General features: G+C 38.6%; 1 protein-coding gene and 2 pseudogenes across 1 annotated transcript in view; 1 reads left to right on the forward strand and 2 right to left on the reverse strand.

Moving 5' to 3' along the window:
- Positions 1-21,411, reverse strand: part of LOC131816271 (olfactory receptor 3A2-like) — a 61,063-nt gene that overhangs the window by 23,918 nt on the left and 15,734 nt on the right. The window lies entirely within an intron of this gene.
- LOC131816274 (putative olfactory receptor 3A4) lies at positions 1,527-2,232 on the forward strand (annotated as a pseudogene).
- On the reverse strand, positions 10,014-15,645 carry LOC131816273 (protein SET-like; annotated as a pseudogene).

The following is a 21,411-nucleotide window of genomic DNA, read 5'->3' on the forward strand; positions in this document are numbered from 1 at the left end:
TTACACTGTTGATGGGAATGCAAGCTGGTACAACCACACTGGAAAACAGTATGGAGGTGCAATAATAGGTTCCCTTTAGGCTCTGTACCCTGCAGGTCCCCTTCTATGGACAGCTGTCAACAAAGATCCTAATGCCCTGCCTATTCTTCTTTGACTTATGATAGCCTTGAACCATTACAAAGCTACTCAACTGATCCTGCAAAGAGTTTCTCCCAGACTTGTTAATTAAATCCATGGGTAAATTACTAAATTTTACACCTGAAACTAATTTTGCCATATATGTTAACTAACCATAATTTAAATTAAAAATTGACATTAATAAAGAAAACCAGTAGGAAAGCTTTCTTACTGAACAGGAATTGTTAATAATTGTTTAATTTAATAATTGTTAATAAGTCATACTTGATGCCTAAAGTCACTTTCAGGAATTAGCAAAAGTAGGGCAGTACTGGTCTAAAAGGTATCCCAAATCTTTATCTTTCCTTATGATATTGGGGGCCTTAAGGTTGGAAAACATTTTGGATCAGGATGCTACAGGATCTGGATTATCTGGAAGCAGGAAAAGGGCAAGTCATTCATTTGAGACTAGAAGAGATGCCGAGTTTGAGAATGGAGGCCCAGAGACGCTGCTCCAGGGATAATATAGGAGCAAATCCTGCCTAGGCTCCACCCTCCTCTCAGCCCCAGGCTGCAGGTAAGGCTAGGAAGAGGGATCCAACCCATCTGGTTTAGTCCAGCCCATCTTTCTCCCAGAAACCCAAAGTCCCAACTCCATCCCCAACACTGTATGTGATCTTTGCCACACTTTAAGGCTTTCTGAAATTCATTTTAACTCCATAAAATGTTGATAACAAGGCAGACACATAGTGCATAAATTAATGAAGGGAAAGATATCACTAAAATGGAGTGTGGAAGTCAGAATGGGGGCTCTCACTCTGTACCACTCTGCCTCAATTGTATGAAAACCTATCAATTACAGATCTTAACAGAAAAATTCTCAAGGGAAAAGAATCATCAATTTCAGGTCCCAAAAGAGAAAGATGTACATTTCATCTCTGAGAAGAAATAGACCACCCCAGCAACTCACCCAGTGAAAAACCAACATCACCCTTAACTCTTGCTTTTCTCCAAGGGACAACTCCTCCCAACTTCCTCCTTCTTCATAAAGTAACATTCCTCTCTTTTGTTTGTTGGGTGAGCCTATGGTTTTGTTTTTGTTTTTGGGTTTTTTTTTTTTTTTTTTTTTTTTTGCCATAGCTTGCTTGTTCCAAACAGCAGTTATCTCCTATTCCTGAATAAACCTATTTTTGCTGGTGAAAATAACTGACTTTTATTTGTAAAGTCAACAGTAGTAGGTGCTAAAAATTTTTTTGTTAAATAAATGAATGACTTTTACCATACCCATGAAGGTTGTACTTGGAAACATGTTGAGGAAGAACAAAATGTTTTAATGGTTCTAGAGGTTGTATGTTATATAGCATCATATGGCTTTGGTTCCCCTTGGAAGATGCTCATTTCTGAGGCCTATGTACTTCTTTCTGGGGAACATGTCCCTGCTAGATGATGGATGCATCTGTGTCACTGTCCCTGCCATGCTGAGGCACTGCATTTCCAAAACCAGAAGCATTCCCTACATGGCCTGCCTCTCCCAGCTTTTCTCCTTCCACCCCGTGGCAGGAGTGGACTGCTTCCTGCTGACAGTCATGGCCTCTGACCTCTACCTGGCCATCTGCCAGCCCCTCACCTACAGCACCCACATGAGCTGAGGAATCCAGCAAGCACTGGCTTGTGGGCATGTCATGTGTCCTTTCCTTCACCAATGCACTGACCCAAAGTGTTGCCTATCCACTCTTAACTTCTGTGACCCCCCCATGTGATTAATCACTTCTATTGTGACCTCCCACAGCTCTTCTGGCTCTCCTGCTCCAGCACCCAACTCAACGAGCTGCTGCTTTTGATAGCAGCAGCCTTCATGGTGGTCCCCTTGGTCCTCATCACTGGGTCCTATGCACACATGGCAGTGGCAGCCCTAGGAATCAGCTCTGTGGAGGGCAGAAAGAAAGCTTTCTCCACATGTGGCTTCCATCTCAGCATGGTGGGCATATTTAAGCGACAGGTGTCTTCAGCTACATGAGGCTGGGCTCAGTGGAGGCCTCAGACAAGGACAAAGGGATCAGCATTCTCATTGCTGTCATCAGCACCGTGCTGAACCTACTCATCTACAGCCTCTAAAACCCCGATGTGCAGGGGGCCCTGCAGCGGGTTTTCACAGGCAGACAGTCTTCAGAGTGAGGTCCCTCTTCTGGCCTTAATGAATGTCATGGCTCTTTGTCTTTGCAGCTTCCAAAAGGTATTGTGATGAATGCAAATGGGAAATGAATATGATGAAATGGGGTTAGAGACTGGCTTAGGAAGGAGAGCACAATAAAGATGACAATAGCTATCACTTATGATATATGACAGGCCTTGTTCTAAGTGAATGACATCTACTAACTCATTTAATCCTCATAACAATCTTATGAGGTAGATACAGATTTACAAATTACAGATTAGGAAGCTGAACCTCAAAGAGGTTAAGTAATTTGCCAAAGCCACACAGCTAATGAACAGCAGAGCTAGGATTTGAACCCAGGCAGGCTAAATCTTTACTGCATCTTATTTCAAGGAGGAAAGATATCTGTAAAGTGTGTGTGTGTGTGTGTGTGTGTGTGTGTGTGTGTGTGTGTGTGTTGGGGGGGAATGGATAACAAAAAGAATTAAAAAGAAAAGGAAAATCAGGGATGCCTGGGTGGCTCAGTCATTTAAGCATCTGCCTTCAGCTTGGGTCATGGTCCCAGGGTCCTGGGAGCCTGCTTCTCCCTCTGTCTGCCACTTCCCCTGCTTGGACTCTCTCTCTCTGACAAATAAATAAATTAAAGAGAGAGAGAGATAGAAAGAAAGAAAATCAGTTCTATAGGGGAAAAGCTATTTAAATAAAACAGTAATAGGAATCAAGAAATTTTTGTTCCTTTGACAAATTTATAGTTTGTTCCAGAGCAGCTGATAGAGGCTGAAGGAATTGCTGGGATAAATAAATAAATTAATTAACAAAAAGAAAACAATTTAAAAAAATCAAGTCTGAGGGAATAAGCCTTGTTTAGAAATATCAGAGAGGTGAGGTAGAAATATTTCATATTCATTTCTACAATACAAAAGTTATGTGTAATGGAGAAAGAAGTTCAGCTCATTTGGGAAAATCTTTGACTGAATGGAATCTTCATCATCTCTGATACAAACCTGAAACCAAGCCTTTCTGTATTGCACTTCATTTATTCAATTTACACTTTTAAACAGCATGTTATTTAACCTCCATGTATTTGTGATCCCTCCAGATTTTTTCTTATGGTTGACTTCTAGTTTCATAGCATGTGGTCAGAAAAGATGCATGATAAGATCTCAGTCTTCTTCAATTTGTTGACACTGGTTTTGTGGGTTAACATGTGATCTATTCTAGAGAATGTTCCATTTGCACTTGAAAAGAAAGTGTGTTCTAGTGCTTTAGGTTGAATATATCTGTTAGTCCATCTGATGCAGCGTGTTGGTCAAAGCCATTATTTTCTTCTTTATTTTCTGTTTAAACAATCTGTTCATTGACGTAAATGGGGTGTTAAGTTCTCCTGCTATTATTGTATTATTATCAATGAGTTTCTTTATGTTCATTATTAACTGTTTTATGTATTTGTGTGCTTCTATGTTGGGTACATAAATATTTACAGTTTTCATCTTCCTTTTGGATTGTGCCCTTCATATAATGTCCTTCTTTGTCTCTTGTTATAGTCTTTGTTCCAAAGTCATTTTGTTTGAAAAAAGTATGCTATTCTGGCTTTTTTTTTTTAATCCATTCACGTGATAGATCATTCTCTATGCCCTCACTTTCAATTTGCAGGTATCCTTAGGTTAAAAATGAGTCTCTTATAAGCAGCATTTAAATAAGTCTTCATTCTTTTATCCATTCTGTCACCCTTTGTCTTTTGATTGGGGGCATTTATTCTGTTTGCATTCAAAGTAATTATTGATAATTATGTATCTAGTGCCATTTTATTACTTGTTTTATGGTTGTTTCTGAAGATTTTCTGTGATCCTTTCTTGTCTTCTGTCTTTCATGTTTTGCTGATTTTCTTTAGTGATATATTTGGTTTTCTTTCTCTTTATTCTTTGCATGTTTATTGGTGGTTTTGGATATATGGTTGCATTAGGTTTGTATATAACCTCTTCTGCATGCAACAGTCTATATTAAGTTGATGTTCATTTAAATTTGAACCATTCTTTTCTCCTCTCCCCCTCATGTTTTATATAAATGTTATTACATTTTATATACTTTTTTGTGAGTTACTTGACTAACTTTTTTTTACAAAAATATTAATTTTTACTGTTTTTGTGTTTCCTACTTTTATACTATGATTTTTGGTCTCTCTTTCCCACTCAAAGAGTCCCCTTTAATATTTCTTGCAGGGCTGGTTTAGTCATGAACTGTTTAATTTTTTGCTTGTATGGGAAACTATATCTCCTCTTTTATACTGAACGATAGCTTTGTTGGATAGAATATTCTTGGCTGCAGCTTTTTCCCATTCAGCACTATGTGTGTGTGTGTGTGTACACATTTAGTTTTATTGTACCAAACAGCTCAAACACTTTTAATGTCTTTTTTAAAAATTAAAAATAATTTTTAAAATTAAAAAATATTTTATTATAAAAATATAATGTACTATTAGCCCCAGGGGTACAGGTCTGTGAATCACCAGGTTTACCCACTTCACAGCACTCACCATAACACATATCCTTCCCAATGTCCATAACCCCACAACCCTTTCCCTAACGCCCCCCTCAGTTTGATTTGTGAGACTAAGAGTCTCTTATGGTTTGTCTCCTTCCCAATCCCATCTTGTTTCATTTATTCTTTTCCTATCCCCCAACCCCCCCAAGTTGCATCTCCACTTCTTCATATCAGGGAAATCATATGATAGTTGTCTTTCTCTGATTGACTTATTTCCCTAAGCCTAATACCCTCTAGTTCCATTCACATCATTGCAAATGGCAAGATTTCATTTCTTTTGATGGCTGCATAGTATTCCATTGTGTATATATACCACCTCTTCTTGATCCATTCATCTGTTGATGGACATCTAGGTTCTTTCCATAGTTTGGCTATTGTGGACATTGCTGCTATAAACATTCGGGTGCATGTGCCCCTTTGGAACACCACATTTGTATCTTTAGGGTATATACCCAGTAGTGCAATCGCTGGGTATAGGGTAGCTCTATTTTCAGCTTTTTGAGGAACCTCCATGCTGTTTTCCAGAGTGGTTGCACCAGCTTGCATTCCCATCAACAGTGTAGGAGGGTTCCCCTTTCTCCGCATCCTCGCCAGCATCTGTCATTTCCTGACTTGTTAATTTTAGCCATTCTGACTGGTGTGAGGTGGTATCTCATTGTGATTTTGATTTGTATTTCCCTGATGCCAAGTGCTGTGGAGCATTTTTTCATGTGTCTGTTGGCCATCTGGATGTCTTCTTTGCAGAAATGTCTGTTCATGTCCTCTGATAATTTATTGGTTGAATTATTTGTTCTTTGGGTGTTGAGTTTGCTAAGTTCTTTATAGATTTTGGATACTAGCCCTTTATCTGTTATGTTGTTTGCAAATATCTTCTCCCATTCTGTCAGTTGTCTTTTGATTTTGTTATGTTTCCTTTTCTGTGCAAAAGCTTTTGATCTTGATGAAATCCCAATAGTTCATTTTTGCCCTTGCTTCTGTTGCCTTTGGTGATGTTCCTAGGAAGAAGTTGTTGCGGCTGAGGTCAAAGAGGTTGCTGCCCATGTTATCCTCAAGGATTTTGATGGGTTCCTTTCTCACATTGAGGTCCTTCATCCATTTTGAGTCTATTTTTGTTGTGGTATAAGGAAATTGTCCAATTTCATTTTCCTGCTTGTGGCTGTCCAATTTTGCCAACACCATTTGTTGAAGAGGCTGTCTTTTTCCCATTGGACATTCTTTTCTGCTTTGTCAAAGATTAGTTGACCTTAAAGTTAAGGGTCCATTTCTGGGCTCTCTATTCTGTTCCATTGGTCTATGTGTCTGTTTTTGTGCCAGTACCATACTGTCTTAAGGATGACAGCTTTGTAACAGAGTTTGAAGTCTGGAATTGTGATGCCACCAACTTTGGGTTTCTTCCTCAAAATTCATCTGGCTATTTGAGGCCTTTTCTGGTTCCATATAAATTTTAGGATTATTTGTTCCATTGTCTCAAAAAAATGCATGGCATTTTGATAGGAATTGCATTAAATGTGTAGATTGTTTTAGGTAGAATAGACATTTTCACAGTATTTGTTCTTCCAATCCATGAGCATGGAACGTTTTTCATTTCTTTGTCTTCCTCAATTTCTTTCATGAGTACTTTATACTTTTCTGAGTACAGATTCTTTGCCTCTTTGGTTAGGTTTTTTCCTAGGTATCTTACGGTTTGGGGTGCAATTGAAAATGGGATTGATTCCTTAATTTCTCTTTATTCTGTCTTGTTGTTGGTGTAAAGAAATACAACTGATTTCCATGCATTGATTTTATGTCCTGACACTTTACTGAATTCCTGTACAAGTTCTAGCAGGTTTGGAGTGGATTCTTTTGGGTTTTCCACGTAAGGTATCATATCATCTTCAAAGAGTGATAGTTTGACTTCTTCTTTGCTGATTCAGATGCCTTTAATTTCTTTTTTTTTTAAGATTTTATTTATTTGAAAGATACAGATCACAAGTAGGCAGAGAGGCAGGTAGAGAGAGAGAGAGAGAGAGAGAGAGAGAGAGAGGAGGAAGCAGGCTCCCTGCTGAGTAGAAGAGCCTGATGTGGGTCTCGATCCCAGGATTCTGGGATCATGACCTGAGCCAAAGGCAGAGGCTTTAACCCTCTGAGCCACCCGGGTGCCCTGCCTTTTATTTCTTTTTGTTGTCTGATTGCTGAGGCTAGGACTTCTAGTAGTATGTTGAATAGCAGTGGTGATAATGGACATCCCTGCCGTGTTCCTGACCTTAGCAGAAAAACTCTCAGTTTTTCTCTATTGAGAATGATATTCTCTGTGGGTTTTTCATAGATGGCTTTAATAATATTGAGGTATGTGCCCTCTATCCCTACACTTTGAAGAGTTTTGATCAGGAAGGGATGCTGTACTTTGTCAAATGCTTTTTCAGCATCTACTGAGAGTACTATATCGTTCTTATTATTTCTTTTATTAATGCATTGTATCACATCAATTGATTTACAGATGTTGAACCAACCTTGCAGCCCTGGAATAAATCCCACTTTGTCGTGGTGAATAATCTTTTAATGCACTCTTGGATCCTATTGGCTAGTATTTTGGTGAGAATTTTCGCATCTGTGTTCATCAAGGATGTTGGCCTGTAGTTCTCTTTTTTGATGGGATCCCTGTGTGGTTTTGGGATCAAGGTGATGCTGGCCTCATAAAATGAAAATGAAAAGGAGTTTTCCTTCCATTTCTATTTTTTGGAACAGTTTCAGGAGAATAGGAATTAATTCTTCTTTAAATGTTTGGTAGAGGGACGCGTGGGTGGCTCAGTTGTTTGGGCGGCTGCCTTCGGCTCAGGTCATGATCGCAGCATCCTGGGATCGAGTCCCACATAGGGCTCCTTGCTTGGCGGGGAGCCTGCTTCTCCCTCTGCCTCTGTCTGCCTGTGCTTGCTCTCACTTCTCTCTCTATGACAAATAAATAAATAAAATCTTAAAAAAAAATAAAAATAAAAAATAAATGTTTGGTAGAATTCCCCTGGGAAGCCATCTGACCCTGGGCTTTTGTTTGTTTGGAGATTTTTGATGACTGTTTCAATCTCCTTACTCATTATGTTCCAGTTTTCTATTTCATCCTGGTTCAGTTGTGGTAGTTTATGTGTCTCTAGGAATGCATCCATTTCTCCCAGATTGTCAAATTTGTTGACACAGAGTTGCTCATAATATGTTCTTATAATTGTTTGTATTTCTCTGGTGTTGGTTGTGATCTCTCCTCTTTCATACATGATTTTGTTTATTTGGTTCCTTTCTCTTTTCTTTTTAATAAGTCTGGCCAGGGGGTTATCAATCTAATTAATTCTTTCAAAGAACCAGCTCCTAGTTTTGTTGATTTGTTCTATTGGGTTTTTTTTGTTTGTTTGTTTGTTTTTTGGTTTCTATTTCATTGATTTTTTCCCTGATCTTTATGATTTCTCTTCTCCTGCTCTTCTCCTTCTGGGTTTAGGCTTTCTTTGTTGATCTTTCTCCAGCTCCTTTAGGTGTAGGGTTAGGTTGTGTTTTTGAGACCTTTCTTGTTTCTTAAGAAAGGCTTGTATCACTATATATTTTCCTCTAAGGACTGCCTTTGCTGTGTCCTGATTTTGAAACATAGTGTTTTCATTATCATTTGTTTCCATGAATTTTTTCAATTCTTTATTTCCTGGTTGACCCATTCATTCTTTAGAAGGATGCTCTTTAGCCTCCATGTATTTGGGTTCTTTCAAAACTTCCTCTTGTGATTGAGTTCTAGCTTCAGAGCATTCTGGTCTGAAAATGTGCAGGGAATGATCCCAATCTTTTGATACCAGTTGAGACTTTATTTATGACCCAGGATGTGATTTATTCTGGAGAATGTTCCATGTGCACTAGAGAAGAATGTGTATTCTGTTGCTTTGGGATGAAATATTCTGAATATATCTGTGATGTCCATCTGGTCCAGTGTGTCATTTAAGGCCTCTATTTCCTTGTTGATCTTTTGCTTGGATGATCTGTCCATTTCAGTGAGGATAGTGTTAAAGTCCCCTACTGCTATTGTATTATTGTTGATGTTTTTCTTTGATTTTGTTATTAATTATTTTATATAGTTGGCTGCTCTCATGTTAGGGACATAGATATTTAAAATCATTAGGTCTTCTTGAACAGACCCTTTGAGTATGATATAGTGTCCTTCCTCATCTCTTTTTATAGTCTTTGGCTTAAAGTCTAATTGATCTGATATAAGGATTGCCACCCCAGCTTTCTTCTGGATGTCCATTACCATGGTAAATTGTTTTCCACCCCCTCACTTTAAACCTGGAAGTGTCTTTGGTCTAAAATTAGTTTCTTGTAGGCAGCATATTGATGGGTTTTGGTTTTTTAATCCATTCTGATACCCTGTGTCTTTTGATTGGAGCATTTAGCCCATTTACATTCAGGGTAGCTATTGAGAGATATGAATTTAGTGCCATTGTATTGCCTGTAAGGTGACTGTTACTGTATATTGTCTCCGTTCTTTTCTGATCTACTACTTTTAGGGTCTCTCTTTGCTTAGAGGATCCCTTTCAATATTTCCTGTAGAGCTGGTTTGGTGTTTGCAAAGTCTTTCAGTTTTTGTTTGTCCTGGAAGCTTTTTATCTCTCTTTCTATTTTCAGTGATAGCCTAGGTGGATATTATATTCTTGTTTGCATGTTTTCATGTCTTTTAAACTGAGCATTATCTCTCCTTTCTAGTGAAACAAAAAGTAAATTTAAAAATAAACAGGAACAAAATTACAATAGAGAACGTCAATGCCAAATAAGATCCTATAGGTTCTGCTGATTCTCCCATCAAATGGCAGGGCTCATGTCATCATTGGGAGGAAATTTTATTTTATTTTTTTTAAACATTTTATTTATTCATTTGACAGAGAGAGATCACAAGCAGGCAGAGAGGCAGGCAGAGAGAGAGAGAGGAGGAAGCAGGCTCCCCGCGGAGCAGAGAACCCGATGCGGGACTCGATCCCAGGACCCTGAGATCGTGACCTGAGCCGAAGGCAGCGGCTTAACCCACTGAGCCACCCAGGCGCCCGGAAATTTTATTTTAAAATTGCCTTCTTAAATGCAAGGATGTTCATTAAACATCACAAGTAAACATGCCAAAGGAAAAGTCATATTGTCAAAATGCCTACTTAACCACCCAGACATCTCAAACCCACCCTTTGGTGATGTTCTATAACCCCATTTTTTAAAGTTTTTTTTTTCTTTTAAACAAGAGTAATTAGACAGATACATGTTGGTAAATGCCAACTGTCCGTTATCACATAGAGACACAGTATAATAATCTCTACGCCCAATGTACAGAGAAAGGATGAAAAAGCTGGAATTCTATGCACTACTACAGAGGGGCCTAGAACTCTGACATCTGGAGAGCTGTCAGCATAATCAAGGAAGCAGAGAATTTTCTTTTTTCCCATGGAGCATGGTGTAGATTCCATAAAGATTTGTTGAGACAGGAAGGGATAAAAATTAATTTGGAAAAGAAAGGGGTAGAGATTCTTTTCCCACTATATTCTGCTCAAAGGTATTCCTCTCTCCCATAATTTGAGAACCATGTTATAAAGGAAGAGTGAAGAGACTTCAAAATAAGGCAATGAACAGAAGAATGGGAAGGGAAATGACTGAAACTTGCCTTCAGGGACTGGAGAAAATTAAAAAAGGAAGGTTGGAATCCATCAGTGTTCCATTAGTCATCTTCTCTTCATCTTCCTCTCCTTCCTTTCCCTCATCCTCATCTTCATCTCTTCACCTTCATGCTCACCTCCTTCTTCATTGATATCTTCCAATCCTTTTTCTCCATCATCTTCATCATCATCATCTTCTCCTTCACCTTCTTCATCCATATTGGGAACCACGTAGTACTGTAATGGATTTGGCTAAATACCATCTTTGATAATCTCTCTTAATTCATCTGTACCTGCATCAGAATGGTCAGATGAAGAAGATCTCTGTTTCCTCATGCTGTCTCTTTCTTCTAGTTTTATTCTGCATTTTACTTGAACATTTTACCATTCCTCTCCAGATTTCTGTTTGATTTCAGTGGACTTTGAAGAAAGATCATCACTGTCATTTAGATGACATTCTTTAGAGAGAACTTTACTTTCAAAGGAAGAGTATTCATCAAAATAAAATCTATTCTGATTTAATATCTTCAAATTCTGTCACTTCAACTTTTGTCAAATAATGCAGCACCTCTTCATCCTCCTCCCCAAGGAGTGTAGACACTAGTAGATGGCTGACAAATGTTACCCCAAATTTGGGATTTTTGGCAATCAATTACAATCTCTGAAGGAATGATTGGTGGAGTTTGTTATATTTCTGTTCTACCTTCAAAAATCTCCTCACTGGCTTATTCATTAAGTCTCTCTATTCCATTTGTTACTTCATCTTTGTGTTAAATTGCTTCTTGCTGTTTTTTTCTCCCTTTGGCAAGTGCTCAGATGTTGATATCTCCTTTGGCTTGGGGGCAAGAGGCAATCTTGGTTTCTTTGTTTGGGGCAGGAGTGAACAATGGCATTTGGGGGCCATGCTGTGAGGATAGTCCATAAAATAAGGGCAGATGCATGTATGGAAGAAGTTCTGATTACTCTCCAGCTCAGCACTTAGAATGTATCATACCACTCTCTTCTGGCTTGCAAGGTTTCTATTGAAAAATCTCCTACTAGATTTATGGGTTTTCCCTTCTAAGTTAATGACTTCTGTCTTGCTGCTTTCAAGATTTTTTCTTTATCACTTTATTTTGTGAATTTAATTACAATATATATTGGTGTTGGCCTGCTTTTGTTGATTTTGATGGGAGTTCTCTATACCTTCTGGATCTGGATATCTGTTTCCCCATATTAGGGAAAATTTAAACTATTATTTATTCAAACAAAATTTCTGTGCCCTTTACTCTGTTTCTCTTCTGGGACTCCTATAATACCAATGTTATTATATTTGATGGAGTCACTGAGTTCCCTAGATCTATTTAATTGTATATAATTTCCTTTTCTCTCTTCTGTTCAGCTTGACTACTTTCTATTATTCTGTCTTCTAGGTCACTAATTTGTGCCCCTGCTTCTTTCATTCTGCTATTCCAATCATTCAAGCATGTTTCTCATTTCATTTATTGATCTCTTTATCTTTAACATGTTATTCCTTATCTCTGTGCTGAAGTTTTAATTCAGGTCTTCCACCCTTTCTCAAGTCCAGTGATTGTTGCTTTAAGTTTTCTTTCAAGCATGTTTCCTGTATCTATTTCACTTAGATCTCTGGCTGTGGCCTAGTCCTATTTTTTCATTTGGGATAAATTTGTCTGTATCCTCATTTTGCTTGCTTCTCTGTGACTGCTTCTGTGTGTTAAAGTTAGCTGAGTCTTCCATTCTTTAAAGTAGTGACTTTATGAAGAAAAGGACCTGGAGTACCCTGCAGTGCCACATCCCTTGTTCACCAGAACCTGGCACTTATCAACACAAAATTAACAAATTTACAATTCAAGTCCCAGTGAAGACAACTCCATGGGATAAACAATCCTCACAAAGAAGAATCTGGAAAGATTGTATATTACAGGGTTATATAGGTTTTTTTGTTGTTGAGTTACAAATCATCATGATGAAGGACATTTCAGAAAACTGTCTATGCTTTTAGTACATGCAAGTTTGCATGTTTTGGAGGTATGGGAATGGAATTTCAGGAGATTTTTACTCTTATATTTAGTATAAAATATTTCCTTTAGGTTATTTGCTATAACTTGATATACAATGTATGCTTAGGGCAGAAATATTACCCATGCTCTGAAGTTTGGTGAAGTTACTGTGACCTTGGTAAAAGTATATCTTCCCTAGGAGCCCAGGAGCAGGATCCACAAACACTAAAAGTTGAAAACTTCCTTTATCATATGCCCCTTTTGGTCAATAATCTTTCCTCAGAAAACACTGATGATCAACCTATTTTATATCCCTCGGTGCCAGAGTGACTGGCTTGTCTGCTTAGGTCCATCAAGTTCCCCATTGCTAAGTGTGAGAATATATACATAAATATAAATAAAATATAAATAAATATATAAATATAAATATAGGAACTTAGTTTCCTTATTCAGGGGAATTTATTATACCATAAATGGTGGGAATCTTAAAAGTGATATATGTTTTCTAATAAGTCCAATTGGTGAGCAAACATGGTATGTGTGCTTGGCTTAGATGGTCTAGTTTAACATTTTATATAATATTTATAACAAAGATATATGGACAATAAAAGAATTCCAATAATTACAATTTGAAGGAGCCAATGTAATATTAGAATAGACCCAGAAGAAAAAAACCCAATGAATCCTTTATATTTATCTTGGTAAAAGGGTAGGGAAATTTATGATTATTTATGAGGAAAAATGGAGCATGTGCACTGAGCAAACATAACATTTATTCCCATGTTTCTTTGGAGTTGAGACTTAATATCAGAAGGAGACAAAATTCAGTTCCTGACACCAGGAGGTTTTCTTACAATAAGGGAAGGGGTTATGGGCTTGCTCTAAGAGCTGGAGTCTTAGACTTGTCTCACCTAAAGAATGCTGGGCCTTGCTCGTTCATAGACTAGAAACATATCAATTGACCTTGAGTCCAGGCTTCTGCAAAGACAGCTAGTGAGCTTGTTAGTGGGGTCTGTAAAGACACAATTGCTGATTAGGGGGAAACAGTTGTATGAAAAACTAGTTTAAATTTTTTTGTTAATTTTAACTTCATTAACCCTGTGGGGCATGGTTTCAGTTCCCTAAGTTATGATCATTCCTCACTCTTGAAGAATTGAAATGATGATCACTTCGGCTACTTCTTAATCTCCTCAGGTGAGGTTGGTCTTGGTTCAAAGACAGTTTTTGCAAATCTTCACTGTAATGTGCCATGTGACAGGCTAAGCAAAAGTTTTAATTTAAAGGTCAGAGCAGCAAGATAAATAGAAGCAACTATGTTCCTAAGTCAGACATGCTAAGTTTTTTCCTACTGTGATTTCCCATTGTCAATCCTTCATTCCATGTCTGTGGAACATGGGTTTATCTTCTGTAACTCCTTCAAGCTGAATTAAGGCACAGTAGGGGATTTGGATTGGAAGGATTTGACATGGTGTAGGATGCAACTTTTGGCCCCCAGTGAAGGGGAACTATCAGAGATAGTTCTTATCTGAGAACCTGGATATTTTCCTACATAATTTGGTATTACATGACATCATTAATTTTATCCCAAAATACATTTTTTTTGTTTAAAGATTTTATTTATTTATTTGACAGAGAGAGATCACAAGTAGACAGAGAGGCAGGCAGAGAGAGAGAGAGGGAAGTAGGCTCCCCGCTGAGCAGAGAGCCCAATGCGGGCCTCGATCCCAGGTCCCTGAGATCATGACCTGAGCCGAAGGCAGCAGCTTAACCCACTGAGCCACCCAGGCACCCCCAAAATACATTTTAAGGAAAAGTAACAGTGTAATAAACCCATCATCCCCTCTAAAATTGATCTCATATAAATGGGTATATTGATATGAGGATAGATCAGTAAACCAGTCCCAGCAACCTTAGGAAGGGAGGTGTTGTGGTCAGGGGCTTCTTATAGCCAAGAGGCTTGCTGCCTGATTTGATCTATATGGAATTTTGTTTCCCAGGAGAAGTGAATGTAAGTGTTGTTAGCAAGTGGTGTTAGTCATCGTATAGATTCTGCCTTAGTTAGCAAGCAACGAGATAATCAAGAAGACTTTTTTTATGGAAACAAACAAACAAACAAAAAAACAAATTGTAATTATTGGAATTCTTTTACTGTCCATATATCTTTGTTATAAATATTATATCACTAGACAATCTAAGCCAAGGACACGCACTACTTTTGCTCATTAGTTGTTTTCATTTTTGTTTTAAGGAAACAAAAGGGCAAATTATAAATCCAGTGTCTGAGTCCCTGATGCTACCAGTGAGATTTTTAGATGTCAGACTTGAAGCATCCTCAGATGTAGTGGGAGCAGACTGGCAATATGACGGATTTTTTTTTTTTTTTTTTTTTTTTTTTTTTGGTTTGTAGTTCAAATGTCTCTGGTAATCCTTTTGAGTGGTCTGTAGAGTAGCAGGCACAGTGATTGTCTATATACGAGCTATTGTGGAACTCTTTCTGACATTTACCTCAAGTTGTCTACCTTTAGTCTGTAGGACTGGAAAGGCAGCTGGAAACTCCATAAGCAAGATATCAGGGTAAAATTTCCATTGTTTCCACAAAGTCAGCCTTAGTTCCTTAAACCTGTCTGGTCATATCTGAATCTATACATGTTTCTCTCAAATATGACATTCTAGTCAAAGCCTTGGTAATATAACCAATATTTCCAATGGTGTTCTGTTTCAAAGAGAACAGATTTTATTGAACTTACATAAGTAATTATAATTGCCATGAAAGAAAGAATACTCATGGAGTGTTTTGAATTCTAGAGGGTTCAGGTAGGGAGAAAAGAAAAATGCTTCCATTTGTTCATAAAGGAATATTTTATCAAATTTTTGTAAGTCACAGATACCTTAAGAGAAAAAAAATTTCCTTAAATCTGGAAGAGCAAACATTAGAGGACCAGCAATATTTTTAAACAAGAGTCATAAAAACTATAATCATCTTCCTTAATTCCTTTAGTCCCATGTTATTAATTTGTTTTGGTTGAACATACTTTTCCCATTAGTTTTAGAAATCCTTACTCAGTTCAGTTTTATGATCCTAAGGGTATCAGAAACCTGTATTTGTCAAAATCCCTTTTCATGAATCTCCTTGAAGGTACTACAAGATGCAAGAGCATCAGAGCAATAACTATAAATGACAAAAGACTTAAAAATGGACATGGTTGGTGGAGGAGTCAAGATGGCGGAGAAGTAGCAAGCTGAGACTGCTTCAGCTAGCCGGAGATTAGCTAGATAGCTTATCTAAAGATTGAAAACACCTGAAAATCCATCGGCAGATCGAAGAGAAGAAGAACAGCAATTCTGGAAACAGAAAAACAACCACTTTCTGAAAGGTAGGACCGGCGGAGAAGTGAATCCAAAGCGACGGGAGGATAGACCCCGGGGGGAGGGGCCGGCTCCCGGCAAGTGGCGGAGCAACCGCGCACAAAATCAGGACTTTTAAAAGTCTGTTCCGCTGAGGGACATCGCTCCAGAGGCTAAACCAGGACGAAGCCCACGCGGGGTCAGCGTGGCCTCAGGTCCCGCAGGGTCACAGAAGGATCGGGGGTGTCTGAGTGTCGCAGAGCTTGCGGGTATTGGAACGGGAAAGCCAGCTACAGAGACAGAGCCGACAGTAAGCTCGCAGCTCGGTGTTACCTTGAACCGGTCGCAGGCTCGGTGAGCTCGGAGCGCGGCCGGAGGTCAGGCAGACGGGAGTAACTGGGCGCTGTTCTCTGAGGGCGCACTGAGGAGTGGGGCCCTGGGCTCTCGGCTCCTCCGGGCTGGAGACCAGCAGGCCGCCATTTGTATTCCCGTCCTCTGGAACTCTACGGAAAGCGCTCAGGGAACAAAAGCTCCTGAAAGCAAACCCGAGCGGATTACTCACCCCGGCCCCGGGTAAGGGCGGTGTAATTCCGCCTGGGGCAAAGACACTTGAGAATCACTACAACAGGCCCCTCCCCCAGAAGATCAACAAGAAATCCAGCCGAGACCAAGTTCACCTACCAAGGAGTGCGGTTTCAATACCAAGGAGAGCAGCAGAATTCCAGAGGAGGAGAAAGCCAAGCACGGAACTCATGGCTTTTTTCCTGTGATTTTTTTTTAGTCTTGCAGTTAATTTAATTTTTTTTTTTTTCTCGCCTTCGGGTAAAATTTTTTTTTTTAACTGTTACCTTTTTCTTTTTTAACGATTTTTTATTAGTTTATCTAAAATATATATATATATATATTTACATTTTTCTTAGGTGTTTTCTTTTTTAAAAAATATTCTCTTCTTTTCTTTCTTTTTTTTTTTTCTTTTTCTTTTTTCTTTCTTCCTTTTTGAAACTCTTTTTATCCCCTTTCTCCCCACTCACGATTTTGGATCTCTTCTAATTTGGTTAAAGCATATTTTCCTGGGGTTGTTGCCACCCTTTTAGTATTTTACTTGCCCCTTCATTTACTCTTATCTGGACAAAATGACAAGACGTAAAAATTCAACACAAAAAAAAGAACAAGAGGCAGTACCGAAGGCTAGGGATCTAATCAATACAGACATCGGTAATATGTCAGATCTAGAGTTCAGAATGACAATTCTCAAGGTTCTAGCCGGGCTCGAAAAAGGCATGGAAGATATTAGAGAAACCCTCTCGAGAGATATAAAAGGCCTTTCTGGAGAAATAAAAGAACTAAAATCTAACCAAGGTGAAATCAAAAAAGCTATTAATGAGGTGCAATCAAAAATGGAGGCTCTCACAGCTAGGATAAATGAGGCAGAAGAAAGAATTAGTGATATAGAAGACCAAATGACAGAGAATAAAGAAGCTGAGCAAAAGAGGGACAAACAGCTACTGGACCACGAGGGGAGAATTCGAGAGATAAGTGACACCATAAGACGAAACAACATTAGAATAATTGGGATTCCAGAAGAAGAAGAAAGTGAGAGGGGAGCAGAAAGTATACTGGAGAGAATTATTGGGGAGAATTTCCCCAATATGGCAAAGGGAATGAGCATCAAAATTCAGGAGGTTCAGAGAATGCCCCTCAAAATCAATAAGAATAGGCCCACACCCCGTCACCTAATAGTAAAATTTACAAGTCTCAATGACAAAGAGAAAATCCTGAAAGCAGCCCGGGAAAAGAAGTCTGTAACATACAATGGTAAAAATATTAGATTGGCAGCTGACTTATCCACAGAGACCTGGCAGGCCAGAAAGAGCTGGCATGATATTTTCAGAGCACTAAACGAGAAAAACATGCAGCCAAGAATACTATATCCAGCTAGGCTATCATTGAAAATAGAAGGAGAGATTAAAAGCTTCCAGGACAAACAACAACTGAAAGAATTTGCAAATACCAAACCAGCTCTACAGGAAATCTTGAAAGGGGTCCTCTAAGCAAAGAGAGAGCCTACAAGTGGTAGATCAGAAAGGAACAGAGACCATATACAGTAACAGTCACCTTACAGGCAATACAATGGCACTAAATTCATATCTCTCAATAGTTACCCTGAATGTGAATGGCCTAAATGCCCCTGTCAAAAGACACAGGGTATCAGAATGGATAAAAAAACAAAACCCATCTATATGTTGCCTCCAAGAAACACATTTTAAGCCCGAAGACACCTCCAGATTTAAAGTGAGGGGGTGGAAAAGAATTTACCATGCTAATGGACATCAGAAGAAAGCAGGAGTGGCAATCCTTATATCAGATCAATTAGATTTTAAGCCAAAGACTATAATAAGAGATGAGGAAGGACACTATATCATACTCAAAGGGTCTGTCCAACAAGAAGATTTAACAATTTTAAATATCTATGCCCCCAACGTGGGAGCAGCCAACTATATAAACCAATTAATAACAAAATCAAAGAAACACATCAACAAAAATACAATAATAGTAGGGGACTTTAACACTCCCCTCACTGAAATGGACAGGTCATCCAAGCAAAAGATCAGCAAGGAAATAAAGGCCTTAAACGACACACTGGACCAGATGGACATCACAGATATATTCAGAACATTTCATCCCAAAGCAACAGAATACACATTCTTCTCTAGTGCACATGGAACATTCTCCAGAATAGATCACATCCTCGGTCCTAAATCAGGACTCAATCGGTATCAAAAGATTGGGATCATTCCCTGCATATTTTCAGACCACAATGCTCTAAAGCTAGAACTCAACCACAAAAGGAAGTTTGGAAAGAACCCAAATACATGGAGACTAAACAGTATCCTTCTAAAGAATGAATGGGTCAACCGGGAAATTAAAGAAGAATTGAAAAAAATCATGGAAACAAATGATAATGAAAATACAACGGTTCAAAATCTGTGGGACACAACAAAGGCAGTCCTGAGAGGAAAATATATAGCGGTACAAGCCTTTCTCAAGAAACAAGAAAGGTCTCAGGTACACAACCTAACCCTACACCTAAAGGAGCTGGAGAAAGAACAAGAAAGAAACCCTAAGCCCAGCAGGAGAAGAGAAATCATAAAGATCAGAGCAGAAATCAATGAAATAGAAACCAAAAAAACAATAGAACAAATCAACAAAACTAGGAGCTGGTTCTTTGAAAGAATTAATAAAATTGATAAACCGCTGGCCCGACTTATCAAAAAGAAAAGAGAAAGGACCCAAATAAATAAAATCATGAATGAAAGAGGAGAGATCACAACTAACACCAAAGAAATACAAACTATTATAAGAACATACTATGAGCAACTCTACACCAATAAATTTGACAATCTGGAAGAAATGGATGCATTCCTAGAAACATATAAACTACCACAACTGAACCAGGAAGAAATAGAAAGCCTGAACAGACCCATAACCAGTAAGGAGATTGAAACAGTCATTAAAAATCTCCAAACAAACAAAAGCCCAGGGCCAGACGGCTTCCCGGGGGAATTCTACCAAACATTTAAAGAAGAACTAATTCCTATTCTCCTGAAACTGTTCCAAAAAATAGAAATGGAAGGAAAACTTCCAAACTCATTTTATGAGGCCAGCATCACCTTGATCCCAAAACCAGACAAGGATCCCACCAAAAAAGAGAGCTATAGACCGATATCCTTGATGAACACAGATGCGAAAATACTCAACAAAATACTAGCCAATAGGATTCAACAGTACATTAAAAAGATTATTCACCACGACCAAGTGGGATTTATTCCAGGGCTGCAAGGTTGGTTCAACATCCGCAAATCAGTCAATGTGATACAACACATCAATAAAAGAAAGAACAAGAACCATATGATACTCTCAATAGATGCTGAAAAAGCATTTGACAAAGTACAACATCCCTTCCTGATCAAAACTCTTCAAAGTGTAGGGATAGAGGGCACATACCTCAATATCATCAAAGCCATCTATGAAAAACCCACCGCAAATATCATTCTCAATGGAGAAAAACTGAAAGCTTTTCCGCTAAGGTCAGGAACACGGCAGGGATGTCCATTATCACCACTGCTATTCAACATCGTACTAGAGGTCCTAGCCTCAGCAATCAGACAACAAAAGGAAATTAAAGGCATCCAAATCGGCAAAGAAGAAGTCAAATTATCCCTCTTCGCAGATGATATGATACTATATGTGGAAAACCCAAAAGACTCCACTCCAAAACTGCTAGAACTTATACAGGAATTCAGTAAAGTGTCAGGATATAAAATCAATGCACAGAAATCAGTTGCATTTCTCTACACCAACAGCAAGACAGAAGAAAGAGATATTAAGGAGTCAATCCCATTTACAATTGCATCCAAAACCATAAGATACCTAGGAATAAACCTAACCAAAGAGACACAGAATCTATACTCAGAAAACTATAAAGTACTCATGAAAGAAATTGAGGAAGACACAAAGAAATGGAAAAATGTTCCATGCTCCTGGATTGGAAGAATAAATATTGTGAAAATGTCTATGCTACCTAAAGCAATCTACACATTTAATGCAATTCCTATCAAAGTACCATCCATCTTTTTCAAAGAAATGGAACAAATAATTCTAAAATTTATATGGAACCAGAAAAGACCTCGAATAGCCAAAGGGATATTGAAAAAGAAAGCCAACGTTGGTGGCATCACAATTCCGGACTTCAAGCTCTATTACAAAGCTGTCATCATCAAGACAGCATGGTACTGGCACAAAAACAGACATATAGATCAATGGAACAGAATAGAGAGCCCAGAAATAGACCCTCAAATCTATGGTCATCTAATCTTCGACAAAGCAGGAAAGAATGTCCAATGGAAAAAAGACAGCCTTTTCAATAAATGGTGCTGGGAAAATTGGACAGCCACATGCAGAAAAATGAAATTGGACCATTTCCTTACACCACACACAAAAATAGACTCAAAATGGATGAAGGACCTCAATGTGCGAAAGGAATCCATCAAAATCCTTGAGGAGAACACGGGCAGCAACCTCTTCGACCTCTGCCGCAGCAACATCTTCCTAGGAACAACGCAAAAGGCAAGGGAAGCAAGGGCAAAAATGAACTATTGGGATTTCATCAAGATCAAAAGCTTTTGCACAGCAAAGGAAACAGTGAACAAAATCAAAAGACAACTGACAGAATGGGAGAAGATATTTGCAAACGACATATCAGATAAAGGACTAGTGTCCAGAATCTATAAAGAACTTAGCAAACTCAACACCCAAAGAACAAATAATCCAATCAAGAAATGGGCAGAAGACATGAACAGACATTTCTGCAAAGAAGACATCCAGATGGCCAACAGACACATGAAAAAGTGCTCCATATCACTCGGCATCAGGGAAATACAAATCAAAACCACAATGCGATATCACCTCACACCAGTCAGAATGGCTAAAATCAACAAGTCAGGAAATGACAGATGCTGGCGAGGATGCGGAGAAAGGGGAACCCTCCTACACTGTTGGTGGGAATGCAAGCTGGTGCAGCCACTCTGGAAAACAGCATGGAGATTCCTCAAAATGTTGA

Source organism: Mustela lutreola, chromosome 15, assembly GCF_030435805.1.
Source record: "Mustela lutreola isolate mMusLut2 chromosome 15, mMusLut2.pri, whole genome shotgun sequence".
Taxonomy (NCBI): Eukaryota; Metazoa; Chordata; class Mammalia; order Carnivora; family Mustelidae; genus Mustela; species Mustela lutreola.